Source organism: Pelophylax lessonae, assembly GCF_965119305.1.
Source record: "Pelophylax lessonae genome assembly, chromosome: 4".
NCBI classification, from domain to species: Eukaryota; Metazoa; Chordata; class Amphibia; order Anura; family Ranidae; genus Pelophylax; species Pelophylax lessonae.
Window position 1 is genome coordinate 163,952,965 of NC_138771.1, and position 21,310 is coordinate 163,974,274.

The window sequence follows — 21,310 nt, forward strand, 5'->3', positions numbered from 1 at the left end:
TGCAACTTTTTATGTCACATGGTATTTGTGCAGAAATTTTTCAAACGCGTTTGAAAACCCCTTCAGGGTGCCTCTTTAAATCAGTATGAAGTGTGAGTGTGTCCACAGACAGCACACACAGCCCTTACCTCACTGGACTAGTAGAGATCCATCCAGCCCTGCAGGTGTATATCTACAGAGGCAGTGTGTGAGAGGGTTAACTACGCAGCCCAGCCCCCGCCATCCTAATAGAACATCCCGCTTCAGGCTGTAGATAACAGCCATTGATGGTCTAACCATCTGCTTGGACAGCCTCCTATCTACAAATGCCAGGCTTCATCCAGAGGAAGCAGATGAAGCTCTGTGGAAACTGGAAGTTACAAGGGTAAAAGTCCCTACCTCATATTTACAATTTTTTTTAGTTCATTATCGAAAATGGCATTGATTTTCGTTAAGGTTTTCGTCAGTGGACAAAAATGTGGTGTACTTCCTGTTTAGTTTTCATCACTGCAAAAATGATAGTGAGTTTTGAACAACATGTAGTACAGCATTTAGTGAGAGTTATTTATGATGTGGGTTTAGGGACATTTTAGGAGGAGATGAAAGAGAGATTGTGTAACCTCCCTATATTCTACACTCACGGGACACTTTATTAGGTACACCTATTCAATTGCTTGGTAACACAAATTACTAATCAGCCAATCACATGGCAGCAACTCAATGCATCTAGGCATCTAGACGTGGTGAAGACGACTTTCTAAAGTTTAAACCGAGCATCAGAATGGATAAGAAAGGGTATTTAAGTGACTTTGTGGCATAGTTGTTGGTGCAGGACAGGCTGGTCTGAGTATTTAAAAAAATGCTGATCTACTGTGATTTTCATGCACACCCATCTCCAGGGTTTACAGAGAATGGTCCAAGATAGAGAAAATATCCAGTAAGTGGCAGTTCTGCAGACGAAAATGCATCGGGTGCCACTCCTGTCAGCTAGAAACAGGAAACTGAGGCTACAATTTGCTCAATAAAAGATTAGAAAAACATTGCCTGGTTTGATGAGTCTCGATTTCAGCTGTGACATTCAGATGGTAGGGTCAGACTTTGGTATAAAAAACATGAAAGCATGGATCTAGCCTACCTTGTATCAACGGTTCAGGCTGGTGGTAGTGGTATATTGTTGTTAGGGATATTGTCTCTGCATTCTTTTGGGCCCCTTAGTACCAATTGAGCATCATTGAAACACCACAACCTACCTGAGTATTGTTTCTGACCATGTCCATCCTTTTATAACTACAGTCTACCCATCTTCTGATGGCTACTTCCAACAGGATAATGCACAAAAAAATGTCACAAAGCTCAAATCATTTCCCCACTGGTTTCTCGAACATGACAATGAGTTCACTGTACTGTAATGGCCTCCACAGTCACCATATCTCAATCCAATAGAGCACCTTTGGCATGTGGTGAAACAAGAGAGTTGCATTGAATTTTCATATGTGTCTCAGCCAATCAGGAGGGAGAATCCTGGACAGCCAAGGGAATCATGGACATCCCTGGATAGAGAGGGGGCTCAGGTAAGTATTAGGGAGACCGAGGGAGGCTGCTACACACAGAAGGCTTTTTATCCTAATACATAGAATGCATTAGGATAAAAAAAAACTTCTGCCTTTACAACCCCTTTAAAGAGTAACTCAACTTTTTTTGGGAAGAAAACATTCTCTCTGGGTGATCTATGTACATTGCAAGCTTTATAACAAACTTTTCTGCAGATTTCTACCTTTTTGTTTTTCTGAAGAAATAGCTATTTGTTGGTGTCCGTGTGCAAAGCGAATGTGAATGGCAGTAACTTTTTCATTAGTAGTCACATGTAGAGTTCTAATGAGAAAAGTGGCATGGTCTGAATGTCTTCAGACACGATTAACCCTATGGGAGTACCTCACCAAAACCAAAATGTTGTTTGCAGAGGATGCCCAAAATCTGATTTGTATTTTAGTGCAGACTTTTGTGAAAATCACTGAGTCAATCACACAAGCAGGAAATTCTCTGTGAGGGTTCCATACACCATCTGTGTACAGAATATCTCCAGGTTGCTATATTGCATTGCATTTTATAGAAAATTACAGCCCTGCAGATAGTTACATAGTTAGTTTTGTTTTGTTTTTTACAATCCTATATACACAATCCCATACCCACAGTTGATCAAGAGAATGAAGGAAGATTGTAAAGGAAAGGTAATAACATATTACAATTTGGCTTGTCTTGTATATGCTATATATACACAGTACCTTTATTATATCTTTTCCTGTGACAACACTGAAGAAATGACACTTTGATACAATGTAAAGTAGTGAGTGTACAGCTTGTATAACAGTGTAAATTTGCTGTCCCCTCAAAATAACTCAACACACAGTCATTAATGTCTAAACTGCTGGCAACAAAAGTGAGTACACCCCTATTTTCAAATGTCAAGGTGTCAATATTTTATGTGGCCACCATTATTTTCCAGCATTGCCTTAGCCCTCTTGGGCATGGAGTTCATCAGAGCTTCACAGGTTGCCACTGGAGTTCTTTTGCACGCCTCCATGACGACATCACAGAACTGGTGGATGTCAGAGACCTTGCGCATCTCCACTTTCGGTTTTAGGATGCCCCAAAGATGCTTAAAAGGGTTTAGGTCTGGAGACATGCCTGGGCAGTCCGTCACCTTTACCCTCAGCTCCTTTAACAAGGCAGTGGTCCTCTTGGAGGTGTGTTTGGGGTCGTTATCATGTTGGAATACTGCCCTGCAGCCCAGTCTCCGAAGGAATGGGGATCATGCTCTGCTTCAGTATGTCACAGTACATGTTGGCATTCATGGTTCCCTCAATGATCTGAAGCTCCCCAGTGGCAGCACTCATGCATCCCCAGACCATGACACTCCCACCACCATTCTTGACTGTAGGCAAGACACACTTGACACCATCTGAACCAAATAAGTTTATCTTGATCTCATCAGACCATAGGTTATGGTTCCAGTTATCCATGTCCTTAGTCTGCTTGTCTTCAGCAAACTGCAGCCTTTTCTGTGCATCATCTTTAGAAGAGCCTTCCTTCTGGGACAACAGCCATGCAGACCAATTTGATGCAGTGTGTGGCCTATGGTCTGAGCACTAACAGGCTGACCCCCCACCTCTTCAGCCTCTGCAGCAATGCTGGCAGTACTCCTATGTCTATTTCCCAAAGACAGCTTCTGGATAGGACGCTGAGCATGTGCACTCAACTCCTTTGGTCGACCATAGCGAGGCCTGTTCTGAGTGGAACCTGTCCTGTTAAACCGCTGTATGGTCTTGACACCGTGCTGTAGCTCAGGGTCTTGGCAATCATCGTATAGCTTAGGCCATCTTTATATAGAGCAACAATTCTTTTTTTCAGATCCTCAGAGAGTTATTTGCCATGAGGTGTCATGTTGAAATTCCAGTGACCATTATGAGAGAGTGAGAGTGATAACACCAAATTTAACACACCTGCTCCCCATACACACCTGAGACCTTCTAACACTAACGAGGCACGTGACAAAGGGGAGGGAAAATGTCAATTGGTCCCAATTTGGAAATTTGTACTAAGGGGTGTACTCACTCTTGTTGCCAGCGGTTTAGACGTTATTGACTGTGTGTTGAGTTATTTTGAGGGGACAGCAAATTTACACTGTTATACAAGCTGTACACTCACTACTTTACATTGTAGCAAAGTGTCATTTATTCAGTGTTGTCACATGAAAATATATAATAAAATATTTACAAAAATGTGAGGGATGTACTCACTTTGGTAAGATACTGTATACATTTTTTGTGATTTTTTTTTTCCCCACAAAAGTGGAGTTACACTGTCAGAGAAAAGTGATAATGTCTCTTTAAGGGCTCAATAGAACTAAAGCGCTTCGTTTTAGCATATTACTTTTATTTGTTCTGTGTCAGTGGAGGGGGCAGTGCTTTGTGTTTTTTTACAACACAAGGCACCATTTCCCTTTTTGTATCTTTTTAACTTTATTGAACTATGGAAATTACATTTATTTTCTCTCTTCACTGCAACAGTTTCCAAAGTAATTTTAGGTGAACACATTTGCAATGTGGAAAAATGCACCACACGTGCTGCATTTTTCCTTGCTGCACTGGTCTGCACCTGTCAGTTCCATTGTGATGTAAATGGGGCACATAGCAAACATTTGCTTTCTGTGTGTCTTTGTGATGCCTGGTGTTTTCTCAGATGCAGAAAAGCTGGACCTAATATAAACAAAAGATTTTCCTGACGTCTTGCTCACCAAATAGCACTGTGAAGAGAGAGATACAACGTACTGTATGTGTAACTACAAGGCTCAGTATGCATGTCTGTAGCTGCTGCTCTCTCTCTTGGCCAATTAATGTCTCAAAACAGTCCAATTGACATTTGCCATTTTGTCTGTGTGTGTGTGTGTATGTATGTCGCTTCCGGTTTCATCACACGGGGGGGAAGGAACAACATCAGTGTGCAGGGAGTCGATGCCGCTGTTTCCATTCCTACCAAGCTCCGCAACCAGATGGGAGCCCGTAAAGGCTGGAGGGAGAGGGTGGGATCCCATTCTCCTACCTGTAAAAGTAATCTAACGGCTGTATAGTGGCTAGGGTTACTTTTACCGTGAAAGGAAACGGTGACTGTAAAAAATGATACTGGGATCATGGTTGTAGTCTCAACCATAATTCCAGTATAACTGCTTTAGTATATACTGCTAGCTTAATGCAAATAAAAGTCCTTTATTTCTCCAAGAAGGGCCAAACCACACAGGGAATCGGATATTATGATGTTATGATTAAGTGTGAAACGCGTTACCGACTTGTCAAGTCCCTGTGCTGTTTGTCCCTTCTTGGAGAAATAAAAGGTCTTTCATTTGTATTAAGCCAGGAGTGTGTGGCCACTTCTATTTTTCCTGATATACACGGTGGCGAGTCGGGGCTAGCACCTGTCTGGGATTCACATAAAGCACTTACACCTGAGCAGGATATTGCTCATCGATTGGTTGTGGGGCCTGAAGAAGAGTTCAGAATCTAGATTTCCCTTAGCACGTTGGCGTGCGTGGAGGGACCAATGGTTGTGCTTTTGATCTCTATAGTAAAGTTTTAACATTTATGTAAGGAACACATCACATTTTTACAGTATTGCATTTGCAAGGCTAAAATAACCAACAGATAGAAAAGATAATGCAAAAAGTGCATTTTTGTATTTTGACACATTTATACATAGGAATGTGTGTGCAGTTCAAAAACATCCCTATAAACCCCCTTTAAATAAAAAAAATATATAAAATTGACTTCATTGTACAATACTTCATTCCTGAAGAGGTCAATGCGCACCAATCAAAAAATGTTATTAGTTAACTTATGTTTAATTTAGCTCATTCAGCTTTGGCTCCAGAGACTAATTTGTTAACGTCACTCTATCTTGGCTTCCTGTGGGGCCTGTGAGAGCCTATCAGCATAAACCACTTTAACCCATCAATGTCGGAGGAGCCATAATTGGCTGCATTATCCTTGTGTTGCAGAACGGAAGCCTGTTAGCTGTAATAATCAGTTATGTTATCTCATAATTAGCTTGGCAATAAAATTGTAACACTACATTAATTAATATGAGCTTTTATAGGCAGTTTTTACTTAGGCTTTGAAATTATTATCCAAGGCTGTAAAATGCTTGGAATAGACTATCACCATACGGGACCACCATAAAGAAGGGACCACCAGGGAATCAAATTACAGACCAGCCATTTTGTGCTTTTACGTGTTTGCACATTTTCATCACATCCCACTGCCTAAGTCTCTTGATCCTCTACTGGGTGAAGAGAATGGCAGGTTAATCATAATTCCCAAAGGATAGCTCAAATCATGTTCATTTTATGCTGAGGAAAGCTAGCTTTACAAAAGCCTTATGGTGAATTGCTGACTCTTCCCTGGCATCCTCTTCTTATGAATGCTCCCCCCTAATTTATGCATAAGATGGGGAAGGACTGAAGAAATAGTTACAAAGTGGCATATGGTAGAGATAATTTCTGTTCCTTATGCAGTAAATATGCAAATGTCGAAGCTTATTTAGAAGAGGTGCCATTAATAACCCCAGCTTTAGATGGGCAGCTGGACTGGTTCAAGCAATCTTTTCAGGAAAGATTACCTGCCCATTCTGTGATTTCCATATTCTGAGCCTGCTAAAACACAACACGTAAATTGAATTAAAATGTAGTGATATAAAATTCCACTTATCAACCCAAACCATTAAATTTATTATCAGGACTGCTTTTTTCAGTTCAGTCGGTTATAATTTCCAGAGCTCTTTATCTATATAAATTTAATTAGGCTTGATATCATCACTATATTATAGAACTAATTAAAGATTTAGATAAGTGCTGAGAGAGCTTATTTAATACCCCATAAAGTTCAATGTGGAAAATTAAAAAGGCTGTACTTTAGATGGTTGTGAAGTTTATGAAACCCAGTGCCCGTATCTGTAGGTTTAAAAGAAATATTTGAGTTAATTGCACGTAATGGGCTTCTTAATGTTTCAAGTATCACCAAGCTGTTTTTTTGCTGTTTTATCTTGCTGAAAGAAAGCTCTTTGTACTGTACACAGTAAATACAGGTTTGTGTTGTAAAGTGTATTTATTACACTCTAGAAAAGTAAGGCATGATTTGAAGAACCATGTTCATCCTATACAAAAATGTTTCTAGCATCTCTAATGGAAGACCTTTTGGATCTCTAAAAACTCCAACTTGTTTTATTAAAGGTGCAAGCTCCACAGCTGTTATGGCTATTCTTCATTTCATATGGAGTGCAGTATATTTATGCATGTGAGGTGTTCAGATTTCACTGGCTGCATGCTTATTTACTGTATTTATACAGTGTCATCATATTACATAGCAACATACAGAGTACATAGATCCAATCATATCAGTCCTGGTCTTCTGAAGTTGCTTACAGTCTGCCTCTTCTACACTTTCACACGCTGGAGGCCATGTGGGAGGAAGCCAGATGCCCATTACTACACCAAAAGTACTGTAAATGGACCCTGAGGTATCAGTATGTTTTTGTTTTTTTAGTGGAAACTTGCGCAAACTCATGCAAACAAGGAGACTTTCAGGCCCAGGGTCAAGAGCTACAAGGCAAGAGTGCTAAAAGACTAGTACCATGCTGCCCAGCTCAGAGATTCATTAGAGGGCAAAGAAAGGATAGCCCTAAAGATTATTTCTTTAAAAGTAGTTAGTGGTAGATCCTGTATTTTTTTCCATACTTGTGCTCTTGATTATCTTTGGGAATGTGCTCCTCCCAACTACTAACATCTATGACATATGGAGGAGGAGAAACCACCCAGTCTTTAATGTGTATATGACTACTGGGAGCATGAGGATCTATCCCTTAAGCCTAGTACACACCACTAACCGCTCTGGTTGGATCCGCTGTACTAACAATCTGATGTTAGTACAGCTACCCCCCCTGCTGTTCTATCATGTTCTGACAGGAGGGCAGCCCCCCTGCCACAACACACTCCGGTCAGTGCTCTCAGCCATTGGCTGAGAGTGCTGATCGGGATCCAGTCGGCCACTGGTTTTCCAGCATGCTTGTCCTACAGAAGTCAGTCAAAAGAACGGCTTCTGTCGGACCAGCTGCTATACACACACAGTCTGAATGTTTTTTATTGAACTGGCCAATGTCCTGACATTCGGCTTGTGTGTACTAGGCTTTAAAGAGCAAGTGTTGTTTTCACATTACAGCTTTTTACATACTGGCTTAGTATGTGAAAGAACAATTTGAACAGCTAGCTTTTACTAAGTAACTTTATTATGGATTTTAACAAGCTTCAAGTAGTGGTAAAGTTTACCTATAAGCAATTGTATAAATTGACATTTAGCGCTCATGTACTTTGTACAACACCAATTGTTATTATGTTTCGGAATCTCTAAAAATGTTGGGCCTTCTGTATAAATGGTTTTGAGAAATGAACGTTTATTTTTTAATATAAATAAGATACAGTAAACAAAAATTATTGTGGTCTGAAGTACCAAAAGAGATATGCCTCCATCCCTAAATATACATACAAAGAAAGGATACAGTGCCTTGAAAAATTATTCATACCCCTTGAAATTTTCCATATTTTCTCATGTTACAACCAAAATAGTACAAAATATTTTTGGGGGATTTTATAGGCCAACAGAAAGTGGCACATAATTGTGAAGTGCAAGGAAAATGATAAATGGTTTTCAACATTTTTTACAAATCAATATCTGAAAAGTGTGGTGTGCATTTGAATTCAGCCCCTTTACTCTGATACCCCTAACTAAAATCTAGTGGAACCAACTGACTTCAGAAGTCACCTAATTAGCAGGTAGAGTCCACCTGTGTGTAATGTTTTCTCAGTATAAATACAGCTGTTCTGTAAAACCCTCAGAGGTTTGTTAAAGATCCTTAGTGAACAATCTGAATCATGAAGGCCAAGGGACACACCAGACAGGTCAGGGATAAAGTTGTGAAGAATTTCAAAGCAGGGTTAGGTATTAACAAAAAAAAAAAGAAGCTGAAAATCTCATGGAGCACTGTTCAATCCATCATCCGAAAATGGAAAGAGTATGGCACAACTGGGAAGAGGGGATTGCACACTCACAAAAGGCCTGTCTCTTTATGGAAACCTTACAGGACAACTACATGTCTCAGATGGTGGATTCTCCTACTAGAATGAATGCAGTGTTGGATCTGTTAATTACTAATGACCCAGACCTAATCTCAGGACAACTTGGGTTCTAGCGATCACAGGTCGATCGCATTCAGCGTAAATTACAACATAGCAAGGCATGAGGGCAACATAAGAACCCTAAACTTCAGAAGGGCAAACTTTCCCAAACTGTGCTCAATGATAGAGGAAATAAACTGGGACAAAACCCTAGGATCACTAACCACAGAGGAAAAATGGGATTGCTTTAGGAATCTACTAAACAAATGCATCTCACAATGCATTCCTATGGGAAATAAATGTAAAAGAGGCAAAGCCAAACCTGGCTGGCTTAGCCATAATGTAAAGAACCTTATTAGAGTAAAGATAATGGCCTTCAAGAAATATAAATCGGAGGGGACGTTATTGGCTTTCATACAATACAAGGAATTAAATAAGAAATGTAAATACGAAATCAAAAGAGCTAAAATCAACTTTGAGAGACAAATAGCGAAGGATAGTAAAAATAACCCTAAGAAATTCTTTAAATATATCAACAGCAAAAAAAACTAGGTCAGAGCATGTTGCACACATAATTAACAATGATGGGAGGATGGTTACAGAGGACACGAAAAAGGCAACTGTGCTTAATGCTTTCTTCTCCTCAGTCTTTACACAAGAAAAAGAGGGGTATACTGACCAAGACTGTATGGTTAGCAGTACTTCACATGACTTTCTGCTATGGCTAACAAAGGGTGAAATCATGAAATCAGGAAAAGGCTGGATAAAATTAACACAATAAATCACCAGGCCCGGAGGGTGTACATCCGAGAGTACTTAAAGAACTCAGTAAGGTTATATCTAGACCACTGTTCCTGATCTTTGCTGACAGTATTATGACAGGAACTGTACCAGGTGATTGGAGAAAAGCTAACGTGATACCAATATTCAAAAAAGGGCAGAGGCATATCTCGGGTAATTATAGGCTAGTCAGCCTGGCGTCAATAGTATGTAAACTTCTGGAGGGGATGATAAGGGACTATATCCAAGAGTTTGCTAAAATCAATAATATCATCAGCAGTAATCAGCACGGGTTTACAAAGGGGCGTTCCTGTCAAACCAATCTGTTATCATTCTACGAGGAGGTTAGCTGTTAGCTAGACAGTGGGAGACCTGTGGATGTGGTGTACCTGGATTTTGCTAAGGCATTTGATACAGTTCCCCACAAACGGTTGATTTTATAAATTAAGGTCTACAGGAATCGACCACAAGTTTGCTCTTGGATACGGAACTGGTTAAAGGGGCATGTCCAAAGGGTGGTAGTAAATAATGCATACTCAGACTGGTCTGAGGTGGTAAGTGGGGTCCCCCAAGGCTCAGTTCTGGGTCCAATTTTCTTCAGTTTATTCATAAATAGCGTTGAGGATGGGGTCAGTAGCTCGATCTCAGATTTTGCAGATGACACAAAATTGAGCAGGGCAACTAACTTCACATTGGGAGGCAGAAATGTTGCAGAATGACCTGAACAAAATAACAGAGTGGGCAACTACATGGCAAATGAGGTTTAATGTGGATAAGTGTAAGGTATTGCACTTAGGGACTAATAACCTAAAAGCAAAATACACGCTAGGGGGGGAACCTCTGGGGGTATCAAAATGGAGGAAGATCTGGGAGTCTTAGTAGAAGATAGACTTAGCAACAGTATGCAATGTCAAGCTGCGGCTGCCAAAGCCGGCAGAATATTAGCATGCATAAGGAAGGGGATGTATTTCAGAGACAAAACTTTAATCCTTCCACTTTATAAATCACTGGTCTGACCACATCTGGAGTATTCTGTCCAGTTCTGGTCACCAGTCCTCAGAAGGGATGTGTTGGAGCTGGAGAGAGTACAGAGAAGGGCAACAAAAGTTATTAGGGGATTAGAGGGTCTTAATTACGAAGAGCGTTTGGAGGTGCTTGATTTATTCTCCCTGGAGATGAGACGCCTGAGAGGGGACATGATAGCAATTTACAAATACCTCAACGGTGATCAGAGCATAGAAAAAAAACGATTCAGTCGCAAGGAATGCATGAGGACACAAGGCCATACAATGTGAATATAGGAGAAGCGTTTTAACCTCAGGCTATGGAGGGGGTTCTTTACAGTAAGGGCTACAAGACTGTGGAATTCTCTGCCACAAATGGTAGTAACTGTGGGGAGTATGGCTACTTTTAAAAGACTCTTGGACATACATGTCAAGGACATTAACATTCAGGGGTATGGGAAATGATTCACACCGACACAGGTTGAACTGGATGGACTATTGTCTTTATTCAACCTCAACTACTATGTAACTATGTAACTGCAAACCACTAAGACATGGCTGTCGACCTAAACTAATGGGCCGGGCAAGGAGAGCAATAATCAGAGAAACAGCCAAGAGTCCCTTGGTAGCTCTGGAGAAGCTGCAGAGATCCACAGCTCAGGTGGGAGAATCTGTCTACTGGTCAAGTATTAGTCATGCACTCCACAAATCTGGCCTTTATGGAATAGTGGCAAGAAGAAAGATGTTGAAAGAAAGCTATAAGAAGTCCTGTTTGCAGTTTGTGATCAGCCATGTGGGGGACACCGTAAACATGTGAAAGAAGGTGCTCTGGTCAGATGAGACCAAAATTGAACTTTTTGGCCTAAAAGCAAAACGCTACATGTGGTGGAAATCTAACCACCCTGAATACACCATCAGCAGGGACAGGAAAGCTGGTCAGAGTTGTTGGGAAGATGGATGGAGCCAAATACAGGGCAATCCTAAATGAAAACCTGTTAGAGTCTGCAAAAGACTTGGGACTGGAGCAGAGGTTTCACCTTCCAGTGGGACAACGACCCAAAAAATACAGCCAGAGTTACAATGAAATGGTTTAGATCAAAGCATATTCATGTGTTAGAATGGCTTAGTCAAAGTCCAGACCTAAATCAATGGTAAGACTTGAAAACTGCTTTTCACAGATGCTCTCCATCCAATCTGATAGAGCTTGAACTATTTTGCAAAGAAGAATGGGCAAAAATGTCACACTCTAGGTGTGTAAAGCTGGTAGAGACATACCCACAAAGGCTTGCAGCTGTAATTGCAGCCAAAGGTGGTTCTACAAAGTATTGACTTAGGGGGGGCTAAATACAATTACACACCACACTTTTCAAATAATTATTTGTAAAACATTTTGAAAATCCATTATCATTTTCCTTCCACTTCACAATTATGTGCCACTTTGTATTGCTCTATCACATAAAATCCCAATAAAACACTTTTTCTTTTTTTAGTTGTAAAATGACAAAATGTGGAAAATTTCAAGGGGTAGGAATACTTCCTCTTTTGTTTATTGACTGACACAGCTCCTGATTCTTCCTAACCATTGGGTTATACTATATACTATATATATATATATTGTGAGGGATTAGCTCGGTAGCAGGTGTGGATAACCCCTATTGGGGGGTTTGTCACACAGGGAGATAGCCGAGGAGTGATTGAAAACAACAGTTTATGGTTTATTCTTCCAATTTCGTCAAACAAGTGCATGCAGCAAAAACATCAAAAAATCAAAATAAAACACAAAATAAATCCTGGCCGCTGTGGGCGTCTACCTTCTCACACACTGGAATCTACCTAAGGAGTCTTCCCAACCTACTGTTGGGCAGACACTGCTGATCCTACAGCAAACACTCAAATGTCCATTTGTGTTTTCTTTACACAGAAAAAGTTCAACACCTCACCTTTAGAAGTCTCTCATCTGACTGCTCTCCCCAGCTTACACAGCCTCAGGAGACCGCAATCAATAGACTCCCTTTGGACAAATTATAGAGGTCTTAATTGCCTCATTCTGAACAGCTGAAAGTTTTCTCAACTTCCGTACACCTTCCTGCCTACCTCTGCAGCCGACACCTGATAGTAATTGGTGAATTGTCTAAACCAAGCAGAAATATATCTCCCGTCGGTGACAACACCCATAGATTTACCTGACTTCCTGTCACATACCCCCCCCCCCCCTCTTGTTTCAAACCTAGGGTTGGGACACAGGTTGCCAGGCACGCATGTGCTCGGGACAAACCATCTGCATTCCCCCTTTGAACACCAGGGCGATGCGTTACCACAAAACGAAATTCCTGAAGGGCCAGGAACCACCTATTTATTCTCCTATTGGTCTCCTTGTTCTGTGCCATCCACTTCAATGGGGCGTGATCCGTCACCAGTTCAAACTGTCTACCCAGGAGGTAGTACCGGAGAGAATCCAAGGCCCATTTCACCGCCCAACACTCTTTCTCAATGGTGGCATAATTCTCCTCATGGGCCTTCAACTTTCGGCTGAGGTACATAACAGGGTGTTCTTCCCCATTGATAATCTGGGACAGTACAGCTCCTAAACCCACATTTGATGAATCTGTCTGGACCACAAAGTCTCGTGAAAAATCAGGCGAGTTTAAAACTGGCTGACTACATAAGGTTTGTTTTAAAGCCTGAAAAGCTGTTTCTGCCTCGGGAGTCCATTTGATCATGACAGACTCCTTCCCTTTGGTCAAATTGGTCAGGGAAGCAGCCTGTGAGGCAAAATGGGGAATAAAACGGCGATAATAACCTGCAATCCCCAAAAATGCACGAACCTGTTTCTTGTTGGTGGGACGTGGCCAATCCTTAATAGCCTCAACTTTATTTATTTGGGGCTTGATTATACCTCTACCAATGGTATACCCCAGATACTTCGCCTCTTCTAGCCCAATGGTACATTTTTTTGGATTGGCTGTAAATCCAGCCTTCCAGATGGAATCCAACACAGCCTGAACTTTTGGTAAGTGTGAGTCCCAATCCTCACTATGAATGACCACGTCATCGAGGTATGCAGCAGCATAGGCTTGATGAGGCCGAAGGGTCTTATCCATGGTGCGTTGGAATGTGGCAGGAGCATTCTGTAACCCAAAAGGCATCCTCCGATATTGGAAAGATCCGTCTGGAGTTACAAATGCTGTTTTTTCCCTGGCCAACCCCGAGAGAGGAATTTGCCAATAACCCTTGGTAAGGTCTAACGTGGTCATGTACCGGGCAGTGCCTAGGCGATCAATTAGTTCATCTATGCGGGGCATAGGATAGGTGTCAAACTTAGTGATTTTATTCAGGCGGCGAAAATCATTACAAAACCGCCAACTTCCATCTGGTTTGGGCACTAAGACAATGGGACTGGACCAATCACTATTTGACTCTTCTATCACCCCCAACTCAAGCATTTTTTTAATTTCCTGGCGAATGGCCTCTCGCCGGATTTCTGGAATTCTATAAGGCTTTAACTTGACCTTATCCCCTGGTGTGGTGATGATGTCATGTTTAACTCCAGAGACCCAACCTGGCAGGTCTGAAAACTTCTCCCTATTACGGAGCACAAATTCTTTAACCTCCTGTTTCTGAATTTTGGACAGAGTCTCTGCTATCCCAACTTCAGGGACAGCCAGGTTAACTGGAGCAGAAACTCGGGTAGTCTCAGCGACCAAGGACTCTCTATCCTTCCATGGTTTTAACAAGTTCACGTGATAGAGCTGCTCAGGTTTTCGTCTTCCCGGTTGGCTAATTTTATAATTCACCATCCCTATTTTCTCCAACACTTCATAGGGCCCCTGCCATTTGGCTAGGAATTTACTTTTGACCGTGGGGACCAACACCCTATCACCAGGTGCAAAAGAACGGACCTGGGCCCCACGATTGTAAATCCTTTGTTGAGCCAACTGGGCTTGGGCTAAATGTGCCTTCACAATCGGCATCACTTGGGCAATTCTATCTTGCATTTGTGCCACATGCTCAATCACACTTCGATGAGGGGAACTCTCACTCTCCCATGTTTCCCTGGCAATGTCCAGTAGGCCCCGGGGTGCCTCCCATACAGCAACTCAAACGGAGAGAACCCTGTGGATGATTGGGGAACCTCTCTTATGGCAAACATCAGATAAGGGAGCAGATAATCCCAATTCTTTCGGTCTTTATCCACCACCTTCCTCAACATTTGTTTTAACGTTTTATTAAACCTCTCCACTAACCCATCTGTTTGAGGGTGATATACTGAGGTACGTAACTGGGTCACTTTCAGGAGTTTACAAAGTTCTCTTGTCACCCTAGACATAAACGGGGTGCCCTGGTCAGTTAGGATTTCCTTAGGCAGACCTACCCGGGTGACAACTTGAAATAACTCCTTGGCTATGGTTTTAGCAGAGGTATTTCGGAGAGGAATCGCTTCTGGGTAACGGGTGGCATAATCCATTATTACCAAGATGTGCTGGTGCCCTCTAGTGGACTTCAGTAAGGGCCCAACCAAATCCACGGCGATCCTCTCAAAAGGGACCTCGATAATGGGCAGGGGTACCAACGGACTGCGGAAATGGGGCATGGGTGCAATAATCTGACACACTGGACAGGAAGAGCAGTACAATTCCACTTCCTTAGTGATCCCAGGCCAATAAAACCTCTGGGTGATTCTCTCCCGGGTTTTTCCTGCTCCCAAATGTCCCCCAAGAATGTGCCCATGGGCCAGTTCTAAAACCATCTTGCGGTACGGTTTAGGCACTACCAGTTGCTCAACGGTGTCCTCTATCCTCTGTGACACTCGATATAAGAGGTCCCTTTTAATAATGAAGTAAGGGAGGGCAATCCTCTCGTCAGGGTTAACTAGCTCCCCATCTATCTTCACTACATTCTCCTGGGCTCTTAGCAATGTGGGGTCCCTCAATTGCTCAGTGATAAAATTTTCTCGGTGCACCTTAAGGTCATCCAACCCTAACGGCCGCTGTTCCTCTTCTGAGGTAGCAGGCTCCTCCCTAGGGACTGGTGTTTCCCCGGCTAAGACTGAGCACGGAAACTCAGGATAATCCTCACAGTTAGAGGATTCTGGAGTAGATGGTTCAGGCTCAGAAGAACCACCTACTGGGGAATCTGGGCAATCCCAGAGTTCCCAGAACTTTGGGAAATCCCTTCCCACAATGGCGTCATGTGGCAGTTTGGGAACTAAACCCACTTGGTGACACAGGATACCGAGGGATGTTTCAAAAGTAACTGTAGTCACTGGATATTCTCGAATGTCCCTGTGTACACAAACTACAGCCATTTTCCTAGGATGTAAGTTTTTTTTCCACCACTAGATCACTTCTCACTAAGGTGACCAGGCTACCTGAATCCAACAATACCACAACATCTTTACCATCTAAACACATTCTATATAAAGGTTTCTCATTCCCCTTTACTGCAGTGTATGTGGTTGCAAAAAAGGACTGTCGTCTCTCTGTCAGAAAGTCACAATGCATGGGTTCATCATCCGCTGGGCAAACCGCTGCTACATGTCCCTCTTCCCGGCAACGGTGACAAATCAACCTTCAGGTCCTCTCCTGTGGGATGGGTCTTCCAGGCCGCTCTCGCCAAACATTAGTAGTAGTCCTGCTAATACCTCTAGTTGCTCTTTGGATCCTCTCTCCACCCCCATCCCCTGACGCAGTCTTACTTATAGGTGGGGAGGGTCTGGTCTTGGGGTGAAAAGTCTGTGCATCTCTGGAAAAAGAGGTCAAATTCTCAGTTGTTAGGTACCTTTCGACCAGGTCTACTAATTTGTCTGCGGTTTCCGGACCACCATGGCTCACCCATTTCTGCAGGGTGTTAGGAAGAGACCTAAGAAATTTGTCCATGACTACTCGCTCCAAAATTTCTGGTCCGGACAGAATTTCTGGCTGCAGCCAAATGGATGAGGTCATACATCTGCGACCGGGGTGGTTTCTTCAGCTGATAACTCCAACTGTGGACCCGCTGAGCACGGACATCCAAGGTTACCCCAGAACGTGCCAATATTTCCACTTTTAATCAATCATGGTTTTTTGCATCTGCAAGTTCCAAGTCAAAATATGCCTTTTGGGCTTCTCCAGCTAATAGGGGGGCCACTAGTCCAGCCCATTGTTCTTTAGGCCAACTCTCTTTCTCCGCTGTTCTTTCAAACGTGGTCAGAAACATCTCAGGGTCCTCATCTGTAGTCATCTTTGGCAATAAGTGGTTTACCCGAAAAGTCGGTATGTTACTGGCCTGACTCCCAGCCTCGGTCTGCTGTCTCTGAAGCTGTTTCACAATGGCCTCCATTTGCTGCTGTTGTCTCTGTTCCAAGCCTACAATGGCCTCTCGGTGAGCTGCCATGCTCTCTTGGTGAGCCTGTTGTTGAGCTGCCATGCTCTCTTGGTGAGCCTGTTGTTGAGCTGCAATGCTCTCTTGGTGAGCCTGTTGTTGAGCTGCAAAGCTCCGCTGAAAATCCGCATTTGCCTGCTGTTGAGCTGCATTTGCCTGCTGTTGGGCTGCATTCGATATAATCAGTTGTTTCAGTATCTCCTCCATTTTGGGTTTACTTTAACTGCCCGCGGCACTCCACCATATGTGAGGGATTAGCTCGGTAGCAGGTGTGGATAACCCCTTTTGGGGGGTTCGTCACACAGGGAGATAGCCGAGGAGTGATTGAAAACAACAGTTTATGGTTTATTCTTCCAATTTCGTCAAACAAGTGCATGCAGCAAAAACATCAAAAAATCAAAATAAAACACAAAATAAATCCTGGCCGCTGTGGGCGTCTACCTTCTCACACACCGGAACCTACCTAAGGAGTCTTCCCAACCTACAGTTGGGCAGACACTGCTGATCCTACAGCAAACACTCAAATGTCCATTTGTGTTTTCTTTACACAGAAAAAGTTCAACACCTCACCTTTAGAAGTCTCTCATCTGACTGCTCTCCCCAGCTTACACAGCCTCAGGAGACAGCAATCAATAGACTCCCATTGGACAAATTATAGAGGTCTTAATTGCCTCATTCTGAACAGCTGAAAGTTTTCTCAACTTCCGTACACCTTCCTGCCTACCTCTGCAGCCGACACCTGATAGTAATTGGTGAATTGTCTAAACCAAGCAGAAATATATCTCCCGTCGGTGACAACACCCATAGATTTACCTGACTTCCTGTCACAATATATATGGATGTGAGCCCTTCCCTGGCATGGTGGGACTCCTGATCCTGAGTTCCCCCCTCCCCCCAGCCCTCTAAAAATTCATTAGTCACTGTAGATCTTTAGGCCCCCCGGGTGAGGTTATGAGCTGGCTTTTGCCACATGCTCTTAAGGGGTGCTTGATGGAGTTGCTGCTGACAGCGTTTTTCCTGGTGCACAATGGGGGTTGAGTAGGGTTCCCCTGCTACCCTGGGGGTTGGCGACTCGGCAGGGATGTCCTCTGGGCTCCCTGCTGCAGTTGTTGGGCTGGGGGAGTGAATGGTTTGGCATCTGTGTCTCACACGGCCAGATCCGGCCCCAAATTTAGGGCGCAGCTTTGTGGCCTACTGGTCGGGAGCTATGTGGGGCAGCCCCAGTGAGGGTGGCTGAAGCCACTACCCTCTGTTTGGGCAGCCCCCGTCCCCTCCGCTCCCCTTGGGTGGTCGGCTCCGCTGAGGCTCGCACTTAGGCGGCTGCGCATCCACATAAATTTAGGCCACGACTTGTGGCCTACTAGGCCATGCGGCCGAGTCGGCCTCCGTTGGAGGGGTGGCCCAGTAAGACTAGCTGGGATGAGTGCACTTGTGGCTGGGCCTCCACACAAATTAAGGCCACGGCTTGTGGCCTGCTAAGCCATGGGACCAGCTTGCCACCTCCCTTCGAAGGGGTGGCGCTGTGGGGGCGGTTTAATTTTTTATAGCAACCATGCCATTATTGTGGACGGCACCTACCCCTTTTAGCACTGCAGGATCATCAGGATACCCTGCCTGCGTGTCTCGTCACAGCGTGTGGCCCCCCTTTTAAGGGGGCTATTTCCTGATGTGCGGAGGGGCTCGGAGGGCGACCCCCCCCATTCGTGGACCCTGGGTCGGCGCCCCTCTTGCGGGATCACAGTCGGTAGCCCTCCCCTGATAATGTTTTTCCGGGTGACCTTAGTATATAGCGTCCATCGCTCTCCCCTGTCTCCTCTGTCCATCAAATCCTGAATCTGTTTTGGCCACCGCAGACGCGAGTCACCCTACTGGGTCTGCATCCATGCACCCTGAGTGCTCAGACAGTGAGAATGTTTCCTCTGCTTCTCTAGCCGTGCATGAAAAGGCACAGGTGGATGCACTGATTGTGTCAGAGCATGCAATGTGAAACATGGTCGGAGGCGCCGGTCCCTTTTGGAACCACAGGTCCTCCACTGGGGCGAGGGTGTTCCCCTTTCCTGGATGCAGGTTTATAAGACGCCCATCTGGTTCTCTGTGCACACGTTTACAAAGTTTTAGTAAGTGGATGTGTTGGCGTCTGCGGATGTTTCTTTTGGCCACAAAGCAGGCTGTAGTTTAGAGGATCTGGTCCTCTTTGAGGGTGCATTATTTTTTAAGGTGAGCTCCAGTTGTTTTGGTTGAGCTCCATGTTACCTGCTAGGCTATGGTTAGAATTTATTTCTGCTGTTTTCCCACCCCACATGTTTAACACTGCTTAGGGACATTTAATGGTTAAGAAGAATCAGGATCTGTGTCCGTCAATGAACGAAAGGGAAAATGGGATTTTTGGCTTACCGTAAAATCCATTTCTCTGACGTTCATTGACAAACACGGCACCTCCACCCCCCCCCCCCTCTTTTGGAGTTGGGTTTCTTCTGACACTGCTTGTAAAAAAACTGAGTGTGGGTATATATCCCCTGGGACTGCCCAAAGGCAGAGTCCTTTTTTTTCCTGCCTAGTATCATACTCCTGTAGGGGGCAGTATAACCAAATGGTTAAGAAGAATCAGGAGCTGTGTCTGTCAATGAACATCAGAGAAATGGATTTTACAATAAGTCAAAAATCCCATTTTTTCAAGGTCCTGTACATGGATCGTGGAAGGCGGATCCCTTCTAACATAATATATTGGGTACACATGATTTCAAACTTATTAAAACTATTTGGACATTCCATAGTCCGAAATGTACATGATGACAGATTTCAAATACAATGATTAGACACATTAAAATGAGCTGATACAGAATAGATTAAAATGATAACAATATGAATTCATATATAATCCTGGTATTTGTATACTTAATGTTATTTTGCTAATAGAGATACATGATTACATAAAATATAGCACACAAAATTTCTTAACATCCTGCTCCTTTCGTGGATCCCTGTCCACTTCATCAGGCGTTGATGCAAGAAAAATATCTGTGGGAGTAAGTACTGGAGTAAAAATATCATATAAGAAAAGCAAATGGCTCCCCAAAGGAGGGGGGGGGGGGGTTGAAGCCTTGTTATTTACAAGTCAGCTCAAAAGTAAGCCCAGCAGCCAAGTGAGCAGAGGGTGCCTGAAAACGTCTATCCCGGGGCCTGTGGCAGGGTGACCCACATAGGCCAGAAGGACAACTGGAGGACGAACAAAGCTTCCAAATGGTGCAGATACATTAAGAATTGGTAGTGGCACATCTAGCTAACACTGGTCTATAAAAAAAATATATTAACATGTGCAAAGTATATGTTAATTGAAGATGTTTTTGTTGATATCCATAGGATGTGACATGTGAAAAAAAAAGGATAGAACAGGAAATCAGTGAGCCCAGTGTCCAAGGGGGGGGGGGGGGGGGAGAGGAAACTAGTGGGAACATGGAAAAAACAAACACAAACTTGTAGCAATGTGAAACTCCCCAGATGGGTAAGTATAAATGTGAATAAAAATGGAAATAGTAACCAAAGTAGCCACCCTGAGGTCTTACATGTGGGGATCCATAGTCTGGCAAAACGGTCCACAATAACTCACCAGCTGAAAAGAGCAAAGGCAATGGTCATCTAGTCAGCCTCCAGCTTATATCACAAATGGCCCCGGGTGGGTCCCCGCTCATGTCATGCAGATGCCGAGCGTGGGGAGAATGGGGAGAGCACGTCCCAAATCCGGTTAGAGCACCAGAAATGGGACGGCGCCTCAGACACCTAACCCCATATGAAGGCGTCAGATGGAAAGGACCTCCTCAACGTTGCGACACCTAGTGACATCACACCCTGGGCGTGTCTGCATGGCGCCAATGTGCAGCGGGGGGCCCCCCACAAACACCCCATATGGTATTCATTGCACACTGGCAAAAAGGAAAGCTGCAGGGACCTCCCCAATATAAACCATACCACTCTAAGCTAGCGTCAGTTTTTGTCCTTTGGGCACTTTCTGCATGGACGCTCACCTTGGTACATAATGCATCGTGCTGTGCTAGCTCTAGGGTGCTATACAGGTCCAGGGCTATGGTCCGTCAGCCAGTGAGCCCTGTTCCTGAAAACACATGTGGGGATATATTCATGGAGAGGACTAAGCCAGGATGAGGCTTGTTCTTAACATCCTGCTCCTGAAAGGAGATGATCTTCTGTATTAAATAACAGGCTAACAGCCCCTCCCCTGTAACCTGTGTTCATATCCCCTGGGTTCCATTGATATGCTGGCTGTGACACTTTAAACTGTGTGTTGCAGCTATGGGCCAGAGTGCCAGTTTTATGTGCTTTTTTTAAATTTGGAGTTATTTTTAATATGTAGCTACTTCCCGAGTTTCCTGCTGAAGTCACTAGGGCTGCCATAGTGCTGTGTTAGGTCTCAGTTTCCTGAGCCACAGCTGGCTGTGCAGGACTGTGGTAACTTAGT

The 21,310-nt window shown here is 43.7% G+C and overlaps 1 protein-coding gene across 1 annotated transcript in view; it reads left to right on the forward strand.

Moving 5' to 3' along the window:
- Positions 1-21,310, forward strand: part of EXOC4 (exocyst complex component 4) — an 809,165-nt gene that overhangs the window by 770,094 nt on the left and 17,761 nt on the right. The gene's annotated exons all lie outside the window — the stretch shown is intronic.